Raw genomic sequence first — 18827 nt, 5'->3', positions numbered from 1 at the left:
TGAATATAGACCCGGCTAGACCTGGCTGCTTTACATGATACCACTGTCAGGCTGCTCTTTCCTCAAGCCATTTCTCTCTTAACCAGGTAATTTCTGGACTTGTAATATTCAGACACATTTTGAATTTGTTATTGTATTTTTAAAAACACTCTATCCCCTTACTAGTGTTTGGTTCTACTCTAATAGAGCATTGACACAGATGATATACTAAAGGCCTTTTACAGTAGTAACATAAGATTCTAAAGTATAACTACTTGTATTTTATTTCGTTTTTAACTTACTACAAAATATCCCTGTTAGTTTCAGCTAGTCTGGGAAAGCAAAAGCATTAGAAAATGTTCTTTTGAGAAGTTTACGGAAGAAAACAGAAAACACATTAAAAAGCCACCTGCTAAGTCCGTAATTAATAAAAAATATTTGGAAGATAAATTAAAAAAGACAAGAGGAGAAAATGAATTATTACTGCATATCACAGATTGTGCAATTGATTTAATCACTACTGATGATAAAATGATTCTTTACCACTCTGATCTTAACTCTTTTGCTGTTTATTCTACAAAGAAATGGTAGGAGAGACAGAGGAAAAGAAATGATTCTGCTGAAACAGGATTCAGAATATGTTGTTGGCCCAGCCATTGTTTCCCGATGAAGGTTGCCCACAACTGTTTCCTTTACTTATTCTTTTGGGGAACATTCATACTTGCGTATTTGTTATTCACATTGTGACAACTAAGCAGAAGCAAAATACAAAGGAAACCTTAGTCTCCTGTAGATGTGTGGGTAAAATCCCAAACCTCCTTCCTCATGGTATACAAACATATTTTCTTCTAAACACTTGGAAATAAGAAATTGGACAAAACGTGTAGGGTCTTTTTTGAGCTTTTGAATTAAGCATAAACTGTGCCCTTTCAGTGTGGCATGTTTTCTCAGTCTGTGAAGGTTAGGTCACGTCACAAAAAAATCAATAATCTGCCAGCAGCATTACCTGCTGGCCTTTTTAGCTGTTTAGCTCAAACATACATGAAGTACCAGTGGATTCCAAGGTTAGCCTGCACCTCTAAGAGCCCCTGGGTTTAGGGGTTATCCATGAGTAATTTCAAGATTGTTGGAAATAGGAGGTAAGGACACCACTATACAGCTTATATTCAGAAAGGTTTCTGATGCTCCTAATAAATGTTAGCTCCTGTGCAGGCTGCGAGGTTGTTCCCACTGTACTCTCTTGGGAAATTTGAGTGCAGGCTGAAAGAGCAAGTTCCAGTCCCAGGAGAGTATTGCTGTATTAGCAGAAATGTTCAGCTGGAGTAATGTCATGGTGCAACAACACTGCTGTGGCTGTGCACTGCAGCTACTTGTCATGTTTCTGCGTGGCACTGTGCTACACTGCATTATGTAGCATAAGTGGGCCCTGAAGGAGATAAGGGGGGATCTGTTCGTTCAGTAGAGGTGAGCTCGAGTCAAATAGTACAGTATAACTGTTTAGGTTAGGAACTCAGAATATTAAGTGAATATTCATTTGCTACAATACCATCCATTGGTGATAAATAACTGGTAGTATACATGAGGAAATACAAGTGTGAATATCTCTGGTGCTATTCCAGGAATAATAATTTTGCTCATAAATTCTTCCCCAGAAGCCTGATTTGGCCTAACTGTCCTTTTAGATAAAAGTGAATATTATATCTAATACTAACATCCAGGCTTTCAAAATATGCTCTGAATGTTTAATTATTTTGCATGTAGAACATAATTAGCCATTTGTTTCCTAAACTATTTTGATTAGAGGTTCCAAGTAAATAGGTAAATGGCATCAACACCATCCTGATACAATTATTCTCTCAAAGGAACATTGTATCATCTAAACTAGTTCAGCATTGGCACTGAAAAAACAATCTCATGCTATTGTGCTGAACTCACATTCCTTTTTAAGGGTCTCCCTGCAGATAGTCAGCATACTGCATTGAGCGCTTTGGAGAGTAAGGGAGTTACATGGATTCTGTTCCTAATGAACATGTCCACCTCCATCTGTCTGTTTGCTTTCATCTTACCTGAATGAGTAGGCCAAGATTACAAGAAGAATTGGAGCATATTTGCTGACATAGGTTGGAAATGCAGGAGGTAGACTGATCTACACCACAAAAGCAACTAGCTAATATATTATTATTTTATTCCACTTTTTAGTATTGAAACTCTTGAGGAAAAGATCTGCTGTATTCACTTTTTCTGGTGGTTCACAGTGCTATCTTTGATGCTTCCTTACAGGAGATATGGCAAAAATTTAAGATGTGACACTGAACTGTCAAATATCAGGGGAATGAAACATTCAGGTATTTGTCAGTTTCCCCCTACTGATACTTCCTTAGCCTGTCTGATACAATCTTCTTCACTACAGGCAAGTCAAGATAGTACAGAAGAGTCAAAAGTGGCCGTAAATGGAAGTGGCATTTCCTCTATTCTTAATTTTCCATAGATGTGCAGTATAAGTTGAAGCAATTCAGAATAATTAAAGCAAGCTAAGTCACCACATGGTGTAAGTTGCTATATCAGCCAATGTAAATCAGTTTAACTTTGTGGCATTTATTTCCTTCAGGACTTAACCCAGAATGTATAAAAAAAAAAGGATACATAGATGTATGTTTACATGAAAGCTTTGTTGTTATCCAAGATAACTTAAAGAGCTTTGATCTGTATTTTGTACAAAAAATAAGGAACAAGAGCCAATGCACTATGGGATGTAAATTAGATTTGAGAGAATCCTTCATAAATTTTTAAAATTAAAATTAAATATTTCCTTAGAATTATTTTCCAAATCAAAAAGAATTAATCATTCTTGGGGTTTTTATTCCTTTTGAAACTGACAATTTTTAATGCCAAATGAAGCAAGTAATTTATTTATAATACATATAAGAAAATGTTTGTATAACATAAATTAAAAACATGTAAATGATCTGCCACAAAGAAGGATTTTCATATTTGTGATACCTGTAATTGAGCACTGAGGGTTTAAAGTGTCATTCTTTTCTTGGGCTACTTGTGCTAAGTGTTATTGCTGTCGGAGAGCCATGTGCTCTGTAGTTCAAATACCAGATAGAACAAGACCCTTTTTCATTTTTTAACACAGTCCAAAGCACCTGTGTCTGCAACTGTGGCTCTACCTTATCTTGTTCAATTCTGTGAACTTTCAGGTGAAATCTGAACTCTGGGCAGGAGATGTGGCTGGAGGCTGGATTCATTCACTGTTTCTGCCAGATGGCTTTTTTAGTACTCATGGTGTACCTTAATTAAGTACCCAGGTATTGAAATACTCCCTGTGCTTCAGAGTATCCTCTTATCTGCCATAGACATTTTTCAGCAATCCCAAAAGCCTCTGTTTATCCCCTTTGTCTCTGATATATGATCACAGAGCATGGTGGGAAACCTAGAAGTGTTTTTTTTGCTAACCATAGGAGAAGATAGGATTTGTAGTGATTCTGGACTCAGGATAGGTATTGACTGTCTGCAGGGGAAGAGTGGTCATGAGGTACTTCAGTGCTCATACTGCTAATGGCATCTCATTCCCAGATGCATAGAAGTAGCCTGCAATTCAAGCATGGGAAAAGCTCAAAGGCACTAACCCTACTGAAGGAAATATTGGTGTGAGTAATCTATTTCTTGTCTATGTTCAGACAATGCTGATTTTTTATTGCTACTATGAGAGAATACCAGAAACAAAATTTCCTTTCTGCTCAGACCATTCACAATTAAGAACTCAGCAGCAGATATTTCTATCAAGGCTGTGACAGGAGACAAGCCCATATGGTAGCTTTGAATCACTTAAATCATGCAGGCTTGTGTAATAAAGAAGTTGCAGAGAGGTTTTAGCCTGAGGTCCTACAATTTTGAATAAGAAAGAACAGGCATGGAAGATGGTTAGAAAGAGCATCTTAAAAAAAATTCTTAGAATTTTTAACACAAATCTTGTTTCTGTTAAGAGCTCAGTTATTGTATAAAAAACCCCAGAGATTCTAAGGTTTTGTAACAGTGAGTTTAATTCCTTCTCTTATTTATGGAGGAAAGCTCAAATAAATCAAGAATGTGCTATCAGATTCACAAAACCACAGATATTTAGTGGGTTTTATTGCTTTTAAATGTCAGAAAATTTACATGTTGTCTTTCAAGTCTATGTCATTGTCTTATTGTATTCACAATTGTGAAAGTTCGAGAGTAATGATTCTTGGCTCCTCAGGCTGTGATTGTGTGATTGGGCCACACTCTGAAGTTCTGGCTGGATACTGCCAACCCTAAGCTTCCTGTTTGTGAGTTTTAACTTTTCAGGCCCTGCACACTGCTAGCCTCATGTCAATCATGCATGCTCTCCTGTTGTTTTCCTTGTCCTGTATTCATAAGTCCCTCACCTCTGTTTCCTTTCCTTTCTTTTCCTGTTTGCCCTCTACTTAGCAAATAAGTATCCAATAATGTTTTAAAAAGGCCAAGTCCCTCTGGTAAACCCTTTTTCTACAAAGATAAAAATCTCAGGATGTATTGCAAGATGGTAATGCAAGTCATGGTTTTGTTCATGCTATTGAAACACTATTCTTTGTCTTTTCTATTTAAACTCCAAGGCTTGAATTCATCTCACCAAATGCAGATGTCTCTAGTGTAAATAATCAGCTCTGAGCTAGTCATCACAGTTTCCCTTTACAAAGAATGCAGAAACAGGCAAATTGTAGACTGTGATTCAAATAATTCTAACATAGACACCTAAAATAGACCAGAAATTATATTTTAAAGATGTCTGTTAATTTCAAATAACCATAAAAGGAGACAAAGATGTTTCTTGTCTGGAAATGAACCTCAAAAATTTGATAGAAGTAGCCTACCGTTATTGGGCACTCTAATGAGTACCCAACAGCATTCCAGGAGGAGTGAAGCTCTCTGCAATAGCCCAGGTATTTTTGTTTAAGTGATAGTAGCCACCTGTGAGTTCTATGTGCATCATTACTCTTCCTTTGGTGTACTGACACTTTGGCCATGTTGCTCACTCTTTCCACGCTTGTCTATATCCAGTTGTTACCACAATCCTTATTCTGAAATTAGTTTCTTTCCTTCCCTAGTTGGCTCCAGCTTTTCTCAATGCTTGTCTTGACTTACAGCCTTGATACTTCTGCTATCCTTTTCTGTGGTCTCAAACTGCTCATTATGAAGTGATAAACTCAAATTCCCTTTGAGTAGAAAAGGTTTTACGTAATAATGTTGTGATATCCTAAGCTTTCCCTGTACCTCTTTATTCAAATAATCATCTCAGAGTAATTGTACTGTCTCTTCTGGAGGTAGTGCTGTGCCCCTGGGAGGAATGTTCTCTTGTCTATATAGGTGGCAAGATAACTTTTGGGGAATCTCAAGGGACAGAGCAGAGGGTTTAACTGAGGGGAATTTGCTTAAAATGGGGTTAGGACTTATCTGAGGACTGGGGCAGGCAACTCCAAGCCCATTCATCTCCTGTGAATCGCCTTTTGTTTTTTCCCAGATATACTCCATGTGGTTCCTTTCACCAAGAAATAGTTCTCATGGCATTGTACAAGGGGCAAAGAATGCAAACTGCAGGCACAGAGGAAGAATATTTGATAACTATTAGCATAATCTACACAAGGATCATGTGTCATCTACTTGACATATCTATTCTGTATGAAGTCAGTGCAGTCTTCCCATAGGTGACTACAACTGTGAGATACATACATGTCTTAGCAGAATTTGGGGCTGTATTTTTAATATTTCCACATGTAATAATAAAAGGGCAATCTGGTTACTGACTGTATTGAAAAAGTACGTTTCAATGCATAGACCAATGATTATGAAAGATAATAGGCTTTGCATGTTAAACAGCTGCCCTGGATTGAAATATACGAACAAACTTAACTGCTAAAAGACTTTAGCTCCTAGTTTTACAGCTTTTAAAATCTTATTCTCCACGAAAATCACAATAGTTTGTAATTGTATTTTGTATGTGTGATTTATTTTAATTTTCTACTGACATAATTTGCCTTGGGATAGCCTTGGAAATTAACTGAGTCATATTGGTGAGTTTTTCCTGATGAAAGACTTAAAAATAAATAATCTCTCTAACAGTTTTATGGTGTACCATCTGTACTAAATACATCTCTGAAAAAACACTTCAGGCCAAATGTAAAGGAGGCTTGGGAGATAGAATTCTTAGCAATCTAAGAGCTTGAGAGGCAGCCTGAGAGCTGGGTGGAATTCACGGTGCTGTTAGGCATATAAATTCCTTGCACTGTGAATGTGGAGGAGCTTCCTGGGCAGCAGGATTCTTCAGACAGCTGGCAGAGAATGAGGGAGAGAGGGGTCTGTCTGAAACTGAGGTTGCAGTTCAGGCCTGCTGAGCATACCTGTCAAATGGGAATCAGAGTCTGCAAATTACTCACTGAAGTCATGCATTTAGGTGTATAAAGATAGATCAGCTTTTGTTTAAAAATAGGACAGGTTGTGGAAATTAGACATATTGAAATGGGGACCAACTTTTTTTCTAGGTGTCACTCAGACCAAGGTGTTCGTGCGCCTCTTATGTGCCACGTAAGGTTTGTTCATAATAACTGATAGTACAGGAAAATAATTGTATTGGGTCTGACTGAGCTGGAGTTCATTTCCCCACAGTAGCCCTCACAGTGCTGTGCTTTTCACTGGTAGCAAGAAGGACGTTGATAACACCGGTATTTTGGCTACTGCTGAGCACAGTATCGATCAGCTCTGTAATATTCCTTCCTCAGTTGAGGGCAAGATCCTGGGATCTTTGGGGACCCAAGTAGGCCAGCTGACCCAAACTGACCAAGGGGATATTCCATACCTTATGATGTCAGCTCAGATATAAAAGCTGAGACAAGGAGCAGGAAGACAGGAGTTCACTGTCTTCAATGACTGCTTCCTGAGAAACCGTCACGTGTACCGAAGCCCTGCTTCTCGGCAGTGGCCAACCACGGCTGCTCATGGGAAGCAGAGAATAAACCTTGCTATGTTCCACTTTGCTTTTGCGAGCACAAGCTTCCTCTTTGCTTTTTGCTTTAAATAAACTGTCTCATCTCAACCCATGAGTTGTTTTTCCACCTTACTCTCTCCCCTGTACGGCTGGGAAGGGGAGTGATAGAGTGGCTGGGTGGGCACCTGGTGTACAGCCAAGATCAACCCACTATAAAAATATAGTAAAATCAAATGTTTGAAATTAGGAAATGCAAAGTTCATGTTAAAAGAGAAAACTGGTTTCAGGGTATGACAAAAATGTAGCGTGATAAAGAAACTGATAGTTATTAAAACAGAAAAGAGAATGGTTGAAAGCTTTAACAGTAGGGGAGATTCTCCGTGGCAGGAGATTTTAAAATTAAGATTGTAAATTCTCCTGTGAGATATGATCTTTCAACCCTGATTACTGCATCTGTGGTGTCTGAACACTGTGTATTAGAGAAGTGATGGTGCATGGGGCAATTGTAGAGAAGAAGATAATCCTGAGAGACCTAGGAGAGAGAAGCTAGGAAAAAGAGTAAGAAAGAAAGAATGAAAGAAGAATTGGAGAAGGGACATCTATATGTAGTAATAAAACAAAAGGGAAGCATGAACATGGAAGGCAGAAAAGAAATATGAAAGAGCACAGTGAGAGTAAATGTTACTGCCTACTAGCAAGGTGGAGCATAAGGGGCTTTCTGGTTTGATTTGTTTTCTAAAGGAGCTCTAGGACTCAGTGCCTGTAATGGAGGATAGTGGCCCCTGTGCTCCAAGAAGGCTTTGCCATTTTAAGTTTCTACACTGTGTTTAAAGATAAGTGACTATAAAGCATGTAGAACACAGCTATATAATTGATGCATAAATTACTCTTCCTTACCAGCAGAGAAAAAAAACCAAACACGAATTATATAATAGCACCTGGAGGTTCTGAACATAATAAAAGCTACACTGTGCTTGCTATTGCACAGACAACGAGAAGTAGCCCTTGTCCAAAGGACATTACTGGCCTGTATGTACACTCAATATGAATTCATTTGAGACTACAAATTATACTGATCCATAGAGGGGGTGTTGGCTGTAAAGCCTAATGATGTGATTCCCATCAGAGTGATTGTCCGCGCTGTGTGCAGTATTGATGCTCAGGCCCACAAATGCAAAATTTTTAATCAAAGTTTCATCTTCAGCAAATGCAAGGTGAATACAGTGAAATGGTAAAGCAATAAAACCGGGAAAGATTAAACTCTATATCTTGCAAGCTGATTTATATACAATATGTTAAATAACTGACATAAGAACAACTAGTGTGCATTTTTCATGTGCTAAAGCTATCTGTTTAATAGCCTCTTAGAATATCGAGGACTTTTAGCCAAGCAGAAATGAAATGCGGTATTCACTTGGTTATTGATACTTGGGAGAGAAGTGAGGAATTTTAAACAATTCCTGAATATTTTTTCTCACTGATGTTTGAGAAAAAGCATCTTTGTGAGGCATTGAATTTCACTGCATCTGTCAGGGTTTCTTGTCTCTGACTTGGCTTTCCCAGTCTCTCTGTTTATTGAACATCTAGCTTAGAACCCAAAAGAAAAATGGAGAGACTATAGGATTTTTTTGAAATAAAATTTCTAATAATTTTGGATGGTAAAAGAACTTTGAATATCTGCTATTTTTAGGCAAATACACTGTGGCCCGAATACTTTTCTTTAAAGACTGTACTTTTTGTTGGCACACAATATTAATCAGTATAAGAATTTACGAAATTTAAGGAAAAAGAAATTCCAACTGTCTCATACCTTTAAGATTAGTTTCTGTTCCTTGTAATGATCATAATGCTTTGTAAATCTTTCTTAGGACAGTTTGTGATGTAAACATCATAAACTATTCAACATATTAGAACTTCCAGAAATACCTGCTCCCCTACTGTTTTATTTCAGCTTCTCCACTTTCCTATAAGACCTGTCAGCCTGTCTAATAATTATTTGCTTCTTTCCTCACTTAAGATGTCTTTGCTGGGATACTTCACCATCACATGTAAGAAATGCCACAACATACATGGTAGATGTGAATTTATATAGGAAGTCTAAGGAATTTAGGATCTTCTGAGAAGCTTCTAAAGAAATCTCAGTGATATAATATTGACAAAATATTTTCAGAAGCAGAAAGGGCATGATAGCTCACTGCTCCTTGGTTTGTAATCAAAGAAAATTCTGCTGTACTCTAGATTCCTTTTAGTCTAGTTCTTTCCCAAGCTTACCTTTGCCTTTGTCTCTGTCTCTTCCAGAACTGTTATAAAGAAATTGAATAAGTAGTATACTTTTGAATGATGTGGTCTAAAGGATTTCTTCCTAGGTCATTCGAGACTAACTGAGGAAGTCTCATGAAAGTCAGAAGTTATGTTAGATTTGTATAAGACAGCTAAGGTACAGGAAAGCTAGGAAATGGCAAATGTATCATCAAAAGGAAAGAAGGAAATTAATAAATCAACTACTATAACTTCAACTGTCATACATAATCAAAGTTTCTGTAAACACCTAGAGAGAAATGAAGAAAATTAAGAGCAGCAAGAATTTGTGTAAGGCAAATTAAGCCTTAATTTGTGTATTAAGACAATAACCTTTCCTTTCAGAGCAGTATAGCCCTTATTGCACTAAAAGAGCAAGGAACAGATTTCATAACTCACCTTCTGTAAGGCTCGTGATACTTGTATATATGGCTGCTATATGAATTTAAAAAAAAGATCTAATTACAATATTTTTACATCTATTCCTAGTTTTGGTTAAACCTCAATTCATTTATACTTATTTCTCTACTTATTTCTGTATTTTCTCACACCATTGGGATAGATGTGTGTATACATATCTGCTTAAGATTCTTCATGGCAGAAGAGCACAAATTTACAAATACACTATTGTGAAATACACACTCTACCCTCTAAACACACACTCAACAAATTTACATGCCACAAGACTGTTTTGTCTTTAACAGAACTGACAGAACAAAAGTCATCTCTTGCCTCACAGATGAACCATTCCTGCCTCCACTTCCTGTAAGTTGTCTGTTCAAGACCAGAATCTCCTCCTGGGCCCAATTCTCTCCTATCTGTGTCACCAGCATTGTCAGTCAAGAGCTGTCCATTGGTTCACCTTCCAGAGGTGGAAGAGATTAGGAATAGAGGGCTTAAACTGAAGCAAGAAAGTTTTAAATCAGACATGAGGAATAGTCTTTTAACAGCAGACTTAGGTAAGTGCTGCAATATATTGCTTGGAAGAAACTATGGAGTCTTCATCTTTGGAGGTCTCTAGGAAACAAATAAATGCAAAAGTCTTCCAGACATGAGACAGATCTAGATTATTTCATCTTGGGACAGGCCATTCAAATATCTGTCGGGATTTTTTTTAGATGTTATTTCTTATGTTTTGATTTCTGAGTGATTTCCTTTTTCTGCTTGTTTTTCCTGGTTACAGTATTTGTATGCAACCAAACATGTATTGCATACATCAGTCAGAGTTGACTATGACAGTCTCTAAATATTATAGAAACTGGAATCTGTATTTGCAGGAAAACTTCCTCGCACCAAGCCAGTGTAGCTGTCTGCCTAAATTAGCAAAATTCTGCCAATCATTACAGCAGTGCAACTTCATCCAAAGGCAGTAGGGACATATGGCCATAACTCCTGCCTGAAATTTGCTCTATTTGCCTTTGAAATTTAGTTTCTACTGGTGGATGGCAAGGAAAGAAAAGAATTAGTACTAGTATAATGCCATATCCCATGTGACAAAATCAATTTATTGAAAACTAAATGCTCTATGTGGTGTGCTTCTGAAAACACACTTTCCATGTACTAAGTTTTAAACCTTTGAAAATGGAATATATTGTTCCAAAGAGTCAGGTAAATTAAAAGCTATTTATGTCAAAATTTCAGAGAAACAAATTGTGTGTATTTGCAGACTGGATAGAATGTCCCCAACTTTGCACAGAAAAATACAGTTTTCAACATCAGTCTACTGGAACTGAGGTTTTTAAGCCTTTCCAAGACAAATCTGTTTGCAGCATAATTGTTTCTTTTGCTATATATTCACATATTTTGATTAGACATCCCCTCCCAAGAAACATTTAGCTCCTACAAAATAGCTCCTGGATTTGGGTAATACCAAATCCTAAATTTACACAGGGTTACTTCAGAATAGGCACAGGAAAGATGAAAACCACTGGTGAAAGAGTAATGTGACTGTAAAAGGTCAAATTAAAATGCATATACAAATCCACAATCTTGTAACAGTCAGCACAGTAAAGTAGCTTAGGACATTGCTATCTAAAGTCACTTTGAATTTCTCACAGGCATTGATCATATATTTGATACCATTGGCATGAAAGCTGCTACTGTGGTCAATTTATAATCCAGGATATGAAAAAAAAAATTAAGTCTGGATGCTGATGAATTTGTTTAGCTGTTTATTAAAATATTAATCTCTGACCAACTGCTTATCAGCTGAAAGTTCATATAGCATACAATCTACTTTATGTAATGCTGATTATATAGATATTTCTAATAGCTATACAATATTGAAATGCTGACATAAATAGCTTTCAATTTACCTGACTCTCCTTGTCAGCCTGTGAAGGTGAATGCTCTTTTACCCAAACTAGTTCTGATCAAAACCAGACTGAGGTCAACTGTGGGCCAGGAGATTGAGTGGGTTATCACTAATGTCGATTGAGAGTGATTTGGTTCAGCTGCTGCTGCATTTCAAAGGAGCAGTTGGTGATTCTGTAACATCAAAGAGCAGGAAGAAGTTTTAAATGAAGCTATAGCTCTTATAACCTTGCTAATGTGAACATACTCCAAGGTTTATAAACAGAAGTTGCGTATGTGATAAAATATATATTAATGGTATCTTTTTAAAAGTTCATTTTAGTATGACATGACTTGATGTTACTAGTGTTTGCTCAAGGAACCATTGAATATGAGCAAAATGTTAATATTTGACCCCTGATATTGCTGGTGACATGCTTATCATTTCAATAATGAATAATGTAGAAACCCTCAGTTACCATATCACTGTGCAATAGATGGATCAATCATGCCCTCTGAAGTGATGACTTTTCCATACAGTGTATGGAAATAGGATACTTAAGTTTGTAGTTAGGCATAGGAACCATATACTGAAAATACTGAGCATAATATAACATGAAATACTGAGTATATTTTCACTTCATTATATTCAATTTCTTATCTCACTCTATAGATATAGTAGTTAGTGATTTATGGGCTTGAAATATCTGTATTCAGAGGAAGTTTTGATATCTCCTATTTTATAATGCAGGTAGGAATATATTGAGAAAAATGTTATATGGAATTGAGCATCACTTCTAATAACACTACAAGAGAAAGGATGGTTTATTATTGATATTAGAGGCATTTTAATTGATCAGAATAGAATTTTTCAAGCACCTACAGAAAAAATTGAACCTAGTGTTAGGAGTTTCAATTATGATGCATGTATTTTCCATTTTGTTTGAATTTCTTTTTCACAAATATTATGTTGAAGTCGAGATAGATACAGGTCTTATTAATAAACACTCTATTCCTTTGAACTTATGGGCAATACTTTTGATCTCAAACTTTTACTTCTGCTTTTTCTCCCTATCACCAACTATTCTGCTACCACCAGTTAATGCTATGCTTTGCATTAATATCCTAAATAAATTAGACTTAAATTTTGATCTATACTTGCCTTATTTGTTAAAACACTAGTCATAAGAGTCATCAGTCTTTCCTGCATCACATGTGAAAAACTATGTTTAGGTTGTAGTCCTCTTCTTTTGTTTTGATGATAGCATTTTTCACCCTTCCTTCTACTGCTTCTTCCAATACAATCTTCCTGAAACTGACTGCATCCTCTAAATGAAATAAATCTCATTTCAGCTGGTTAAGCCTTTCCTCACCTAAGCCAAGATGTAATGACTGACTGCTTTCCAAATGAAGTACATGGAAGTAAAAGTAACTACTATGCAAATAAAGAGCACTCTGGTGCTCAACTCATAACCATTTTTTTTGGCAAATTTGATTATTGGTGGCAGTACAGTTGAGACTGCCAGATTCTATCAGTTCTGACACCATGTATTAAAATGGGAGAATAAAGAAGTCTTGGCTCTGTTGTTTTCTACCAGGTGAAGCAGGGCCCTTCCCGCAGCACTGTGAGGCTAACCTCCATGAGCCTGAGTGGATTCAGGAAGAAAGACATTCATCATGTATCCTTGTTTAGCTTCTCGCTTGATACCAAGAGAAGGACTTGTGGTCTCAATTCCTTGCTCTGAACCGCATAATTTGTCTCCAAAATTAGAACTGTCTTGCTCTTTTGCTTTTTTTTTTTCCTCAGAAGCGAACCCTCCAATTATGGATATCTGAAATCCTAGACTGTCTGCAGTTTCTCTGTAATATGCTGAGACTAAGGTGCCCCAGACTGATACAAACCACATAGCCCTCATCTCACAATCCTTGGTTACCAACTCTGTGTATTGTGAAAAAAAAAAAAGAAACAACTCCAGCTTCCAAACTCGTGAGTTAATAATGTAATAATGAACACCTCTATCTCAATTCCCTTATAACATTTTCTTATATTTTTTGATATGGCCTTTTATTCTCTATTTCTTAAGATTATTTCTCTTTGTAACAGTTCTTGTATTAAATCATCTTATTTAGTTTCTTATGTTGTCTCTTTATCTTTTAAAGACAAGGGAATTGGGTTCTTCTTTAATGTCCTTTGAAGCTATTGAACTTTTATAAATATAATTTAAAGGTTCACCAGTTTCCTAGCAAACATTTGATAATGTTTATTGATGCATATTATGTGGTCTTGTAGCTTTGTCTACTTTAAGTACATCTCATACTTCTACAGCCAATTCTTTTCTATGTATACTTCTGCTCTAATGACCTCAAAAGTATCGATTCCCGATTGGTTCATGACCACCCTCTTCTTCTGTAAAGACATGGACAAAGCAGTTATCTAACAGTACTGTGCAATTCAGCACCAATACAAGCTCTACATTGCTTCGTAGTCACACAAAACATTTGTTGCTGTCCTTTACCCAGATGCTTCTGCAGCCAAACCCCATTTTTGTATCTGTTTGTCTCACACTATTTGGAAGGCTGCAGGGATTGCAAAGCAAATTGGCAAAGGCAGCTCTCTGTGTTTGAACTACAGATCATGAGCATCTATCTTGGCCTGACTTTTCACTTTTCTTTAATGTTTCCCTCCATCTTGGGAAAATTTTGCTTATTATTTCTTCCAGCTTTTCATAGAATATATAGTCACCATTTTATTATGAAATAGATAACATGCAGAAGCAGTGACTAAAACTAGAGTGGTAAATATTTGAGAAACTATTTGAAAGCTGAATTTTTTCATTATGGAAGTTGATTGAAGAAAGACAAAACAGAGAAAAATTGTTGTTGTTGTCAGCAACATATTCATTCAACTGGAAAGATAGTAAAGTGATATATCATTGAAAACAATGGTTTTCATTGAGGAGTCCCTTCCACAAGCTAAGCTAACATACTGGGGTGAGGTATTGCTACCAGACAGTGCATTTCCACTGGGAGATATTTTTCTTTCATTCTTCTGTTTGAAAGCTACAAGGAGAATATGGATTTTTGTTGCCGGGCATTAGCTGAGTTATCTCTGCTCCTTTACTTAATTTAACAATATGGTCATCTGTTCCATCTCTCATTTAACTGTTTAAATATGGACAAAACCTTCAGTTGACATAAATCAAAGAAGCTTATAAAATAAGACTTCAGAGTCTTCCCTGCTGATTTTATCCATGAGACAAACTTCAGAGGTTTCAACTTTATTGAAATGCTATAAATGGCTCAACATAGTGGTTCAGTTTTGTGCTATTTGCTGTATGAATTTAGGGGCTAAATTTGTTCCGGAGATGTTTCATGAAAGTGGGAGATAGAAACAAGTATATATGAGTGCATGCTGATGAAATCCCCAGGGCAGTAGCAATGGTTAATTATTAAATCCAAAAGATCCTATTGAGCTGGAAACCCCTTGGCATGCTAAAGCCTAGGGAGACAAATTTTCTCCAACTTGTGTGTTGGAATCTAGAGAAAAACCTAAGTGTTCTGTTCTTTCAGAACAGAAACTGTATACTGCACTTTATTCAGAGGATTCTGAACTTTGTTTTATAATGTGCTCACAAGAGAGAGAAAACTGGGACAAGGAAATGCGTGTGTGGTTTCATGCTGAGGCAATTGGACTTAAGTTTAGGAACATATATGAAGATTTCACATGTTGCTGAGGCATAAACTGAAATCTCTTGTAAAGGGTGGAATATTCTGAAATAATGTTCTTGAGATATTTGTGACTTTGGGTGACTGTATAAGGCTCAATCAGACCTAAGGCAGCCATGCTGTTTTCAGAAGCTATGACTTAGAAATCTTTTGACATGGCTAAAGTATTAAATCTGTTCTGGTATCTGCATTTTTAAAAGCACGGTGGTTTATACTGTTGGTATAGTAGCGACAATAAAAATGGAAAAGTTGAAATGTGTTTTTAAAATGTTGAGAAAACCAAACTCATTACTGACTGTTCTAACAATGCGTTTTCCTGCAAAATTTGTACAATTTACAGTATGGAAGTTAACAGTTGCACTTCTGTTGCCAGATAAACACACACATTTGTTTTGAAATTAAATTTTCACACCAATGAAGAATAATTTTCATCTGCTCAGAAATTGATAGGGGCACCAGTGTTGTCTGTTGTCTTCAGAAATTAATTAGCTGATAAAGGATGTTGTCACTTAGCAGTCTTAATTTTTTAAAACTGTGGTTTTAGTCCTGTATATTAATATCCTTACATCATAGGAGAGAGGTACAAAACTATTCAGCCTAAATGTCTGTGAATTTATTCTTAAGGCAGTTCGGTTTATGCTAACTGATATGAACATTGCCTACTTTGCAGCATGTTGCTTGTCAACTCTGATATCTTAACGTGGTCTCTGTTATATGCTAGGGTTTTTGAAACTTTCCCTGCTGAGTTTCATAGTATTCTTGATATTAAATTGAATTTTTTTCTCCTTTAAAAAGTCTGATTCATTGTAAGTTTTGTCTTAATTTTGTCTGAACCTTTGAATTTATCAATTTTGTAAGTTGAGTGATGCCTTGTTTCTCATTCAGCATTGTTAAGAATCAGACCTTGCTGCTGTCTAGGGGCCAAGACTTTAAAACCACAGTTCACTTTTCTCAGAGGTGGTTTGGCTGCAGTGAAACCATGTATAAAGTCCTCCTAATGACCCTTCTGAGTGTATTCTTTTAAAAAATGTCATGTTCAGTGGCCTCTGATTCTGTAACCTTGGCCACCATAACAACAATAATAAAATCTGCCTTAATTATATGAGACAAATACTAAATCAACCTGGAAGTAAAAACTGTTAAAATATTCTCTTCAAACCTAAGGATAGCTATTGAAAGTTGCATAAACATCAGTTTAGCTTGCACAATATAGAAAGAAATAGAGAAAGCTTTGCACCTTGGTATGTTCAAGCTATAATAATGCTTAATTCAAACTGTGCTACTCGGGAGAAAAGCTGTATTGAAATGTCTGTGCATTTTTGATCCAATTCCTTATTCATGACATAATGCTGTTCTTTTTCTTCACAGCAACAACAAAATTGGCATGATTGTGAAATTATATGCAATGTGTCTACTGTGACTCCCACAGAGTTAACATCTGTGGACACTTTTGCTTTTGAGTTGGTGAGAGGACCGACAGAGATGCAAACTATGTTCTCTTGGTCAGCATGGAGGCTTTTACTGATTTATTAATTTTCATAGTAATTACTGACTGCAATGTTTGAATGGCTAATATGCTTTGTAACTTCTTTTTAGTGTTAAATTTTCATAATTCTCATGATCTTTTACCAATAAAGTCTTTGGGGTGTAGTTGATTGCTGTATTAATATGGACTCTTTAAGATGCTTCTGAGGAAGGATGGGTTTGACAGATTTTACTCCTGTGAGGCTACAGGTTAAATATCAGAAAAAGATTTAACTAGTATTATAGGAAGTCAACATGTATCACCTTTTAAAATATTTAATTGATGGTCCCTCTAACAACACATTCAACCTAACAAATAGCTATTTTTTAGAGGTATACCACACGTGTTGAAGGAGAAGAGACTGGTCCATGATAACCATTTGCCTGCTTTATGCTCCTCTGCGCCAGGACAGCACTTTTCTACCATTCCACAATTTTTGAGAAGGCAGCTGCAGCTTTCATTCGCATCGTAACAAAACCCAGAGACCTTATCTTCTTCATATTTGTGGCATACAGCATTTGATTTCTTTATCAAAGGGTCAAACTTATACATGGTTCTATCTGTAAAAGTCCTGAGTAATCTTCTAAAAGATTTTGACTGTGACTAAAAATGATAATTAAGAAAATGTTCTTTTAAAAAAAAAAATCTCTATTTTAGATTACAGTTTTTCCATCTTCCTGTAACATATATAAGGAGCTTGTTCATCCTATACATTCTATGCTCTCAATTTTTCGAGACCTAAAAAATTAAACATTACAATACTTACAGCAAATATTCCCTAAAGAAATTAATTTAAACAGGCATTTTAAGTTAGAGATTCTCTTGCTATTGGTCATGATTCAACTTTTAGAAAAAAATGTTATGTAAGGTTACTAATTCTGCAACAATGATGAACACTAAAATGAGGAACACTAAAAAATTTTGAAAAATGCTACTATTTAGAATGAAAATCATATGTAATAAGGAATCCATAAAGGTCACTTTTGGTTCCTGGATGTCATTAACAGAGAAAGTGCCAAATCCAACCAGTAAGTTATTGGCAGCAAAGAGGTTCATTAGCTCTAATGATAATTTACGTAATGTATTGAAAAGATAGTGCTTAAGCAGGGAGATCTGGGAGAATGTATAATCTGTATGTGCTGCAAATGGCCCAATTCAATCTGAGAAAAAACTATGGGGAATGGGGAAGCCTGTAAGAAAAGGACAGATTTCTGCAGTTTATCAGTTATCTTACAGTTTGTTAATGCTTTCACAGGAGTTGTTTTTCATTTATTTCAACATGAAGACAGCAGAATTGACTTAGTGATACACAGGATTGAAGACAACCTCTTGCGTTAACCCCAGTGTGATAGAGATGAAGCTCTTGAATAGAAGGTTGCACAGGAGTACAAGATTATCCCAAGGGATTCATGATACAGAATTGTTGATATCACCTAGGTCTTTAATATAAGAAATCAATAAGTGTGTTTTATGTGGATATAGGTTAGTGAATAAACTGTATATTAGAGTGGAAGTTGTCACTTGCTGCAGAAGTGCATTTCCATCTTCGTGTGCAAGACACTAAACAGCAATGAAAAAGAGAAAGGTATATATGAAATAAATCAATGAACTGGTCTCAAATTCCACTCAGTAGGTTCCTTTGCACTGTGCCTATGATTTTCCTTTTGTTTTTTTTTGCTTACAGAGATTGCATGTAAAAGTACATGCAATCATTTTCTGTTTTTCCTTCACACAAGTTGATATTAAGGAAATATTTGTATTCTTCAGAGATCCCTCAAGATAGTACTCCTGTACAAAAACCAGAATGCCTGTTTTTACATTTGCTTTATTTTGTGGTGTGAATTTTTTATTTGGGAAAAAAAAAAAAAGACTGCCACATCTCTAGGTCTCTTGTGATGGTTAGATTGTTAATGTAATCAATCTCTTCTGAAATGAATGGTAGACTAATGACTAGAGATGTGTTCAGTCACCCACACATAATTCCTGTACCCAGTCATTACTTAAAAAGAAGAGGGCAGCTAC

The sequence above is a fragment of the Manacus vitellinus genome, unplaced genomic scaffold (assembly GCF_001715985.3).
Source record: "Manacus vitellinus isolate BGI_N305 unplaced genomic scaffold, ASM171598v3 scaffold_11_pilon, whole genome shotgun sequence".
NCBI classification, from domain to species: domain Eukaryota; kingdom Metazoa; phylum Chordata; class Aves; order Passeriformes; family Pipridae; genus Manacus; species Manacus vitellinus.
This window is presented reverse-complemented; position numbering follows the sequence as displayed.